The 2,382-nt window shown below is 29.7% G+C and overlaps 1 long non-coding RNA gene across 1 annotated transcript; it reads right to left on the bottom strand.

Annotated features, from left to right (window-relative positions):
- Positions 1 to 1,541: 1,541 nt before the first annotated feature.
- On the bottom strand, positions 1,542 to 2,025 carry LOC136987842 (uncharacterized). The gene is made up of 3 exons (XR_010882684.1): positions 1,981 to 2,025; positions 1,857 to 1,925; positions 1,542 to 1,631 (listed from the first exon to the last, which is right to left on the bottom strand). It is a non-coding gene; the product is annotated as an uncharacterized lncRNA (long non-coding RNA).
- Between the last annotated feature and the right edge of the window lie 357 nt (positions 2,026 to 2,382).

The raw sequence follows: 2,382 nt of genomic DNA, 5'->3' as shown, positions 1-2,382 counted from the left end.
GTTTTTTAATTAAATCTTGTTGTTGGCATGGCCATGGAAGTTTCAATCTCTTAGCAGTGAGCTCAATTACTAGCCTTTTTTTCAAGACATATACATTTGTATAGATAATGATCCGGACCATCGACATCCAGGGCCAGATTTACCAATCCAGGGGCCCTGGGCACAAATTCGGTGGGGGCCCCCTTTAAGAGTAGGCAAATTTGATGATTTAGAAAATTTACACAAAATACTGTACTTTTAACTAGATTTAACCACAATGTAATGTCTCCTGCTTAAAAAGAACTTCGTCTTGGTTATCTTGGAACAATTATAATGGATCTTCACAAAGCACTTGATATTGACGTACATTTTAAAATTATTTCGCTCCACAATATGCGATGTATTCGATTTTCAGTTCTGCAGCTGTTCAAATTGCATTTTTCTATAACTTTGCAAATTTGGCATTATCGTCACCTTTCTGAGTTGATTCCAAACAAAGAAAACAATAGACGTGTAATCTATCAACATCAGTGTTATTTACCGTTGCTTTTCTTTCTTGAGAAAGCAACCTTAAAAAGTGACTGCAGTGAATAGCATTTTACTTGGATATTGAATACTTAAAGATGGAAAGATGAGAAATAGTTTTTTCATAACTTATGTATTATTCCCTTAAAGTTAAACATTATAGTGAAGAACAGAAATTTTGATTGAAACTGTCAAATTTCTTTTTAGTTAGTTTTCACTTGTCAATGGAACACTTCTCTTGTCAACTTAGTAATTGAAAGTTTCTATAAGATCCATTGTGGCATTTATTAATTTTAAGGCACATATGTTTTCCTATTTAATAAAAAAGTGTTAGGCATATATAATTGTGTGTAGCACTGATCAATTAATTAGATTAATTTATAGCGGTAAGAACCAGAACTGTTTTCGAAGTCTGAAAATATCAATTACTTATTATTATTATAAAGTTCTTTTATATGTTAATTAAAAAACATATAATAATCATAATAATTGAACTTTTCTTTAAATTTCCTACCGCAACAAACTACCGTTTTAACAGTTTATTACTGCTTCGATAGTGTATCTTTACAAACACAGACATGCTTATAGTAAAAAAAATGTCATTTCTTTTGTGCTAATCTCATGCTTGTGCATTACAATTGAAGTTTGATAATCAATTGACATATGAATTTTGAAATGAGAAAGGATTTTGTTCTTCAAAAGATATGCCTATTGCAAGTTGTATTAATTTCATATCATGAATATTGCTAAAGTAGCATATTTCTTTTTTGATGAAATATTTTGCAACAATGAAATTTTATATGCTGTATATTAGTTATATTCGGTAAAATTAGATGATAATATTTTGTTACATTTTCTGATCCCTTTCGATGCATTTCTTAACTTTGAAAGTCCTGAAAGAATAGAATGCATAGTACTCGCCATCTGAAAACAAAAAAAAATCGAAATTATGTAGTTAAATTGAAATTACAAATGTCTTATAATTTTACAGAAAAAGAAATTTACTAAATACTTATATGATTATAAACTGAAATAACCTTGAAAAGAATTTTCTTATCCACATCAAAGAAACCACCGATTGAAAGACACAAGGAAACTTTCCCAAATCTCTTCATAAAATCTACAATCTGCAAATATACAATAACCGCAGTATCAGATGCAATTTAAAGTTCTCAATAAGGTGATATTATTGAATTTTATTTTAATAAATGTTAGCTACTTTTTAAATATATTACTGTTAAGTATGTATTAAATATACGGGCATAATTAATTTTATTTTTGTATTTAGGAGTACATATACAGTACATATAACATTACCAAGACATAATGCAATCTACTTATGAGTAAAGTACCTTGAGTTTCTGTTCCAGTTTGAGACTGCAATCTGCGAGTTGACGAATATCTTGAAAACCATTCTGCATCTAAGAAGTAAGAAATTAGCTTTCGGAAAAGTAACTTGTTAACACGAATACTTACCGAAAATGCGAAACAAGACAGTAAACAACCCTCAATTGTAAAGACAAAAGTGCAAAGTATGAAAGCTAGTAAGGCAAGTAAACGTATTGAATTATTCACGTCTGCAAATAGATATGCATAAAACCAGAAGCTGTTTATCCAGATGACAGAAAAGTACAAAATGCAGAATGGATAATTAAGTTTAGTGTTGAATTGATTGATGAATATCCACAATTCTTGGTGTCGTAGCATCAATTCTTTCAATTTTTTCGGCATGTTCTTTTGATTCTTCTTCAATAAGGAGAGTTGAAACAGGACATATTCAAATTCTTTATAGGAAATCAACAAGAATAACGCTACGAACAATAAAGCAAATGCATATTCTCCTAATACAGGTATCGCACCTAGTGCATATAGAATAGA

Source organism: Centruroides vittatus, unplaced genomic scaffold (genome assembly GCF_030686945.1).
Source record: "Centruroides vittatus isolate TY-2023 unplaced genomic scaffold, ASM3068694v2 scaffold_2802, whole genome shotgun sequence".
Lineage (NCBI taxonomy): Eukaryota > Metazoa > Arthropoda > Arachnida > Scorpiones > Buthidae > Centruroides > Centruroides vittatus.
The sequence above is the reverse complement of the archived record's forward strand: the minus strand, read 5'-3'. Positions and strand labels throughout refer to the sequence as shown.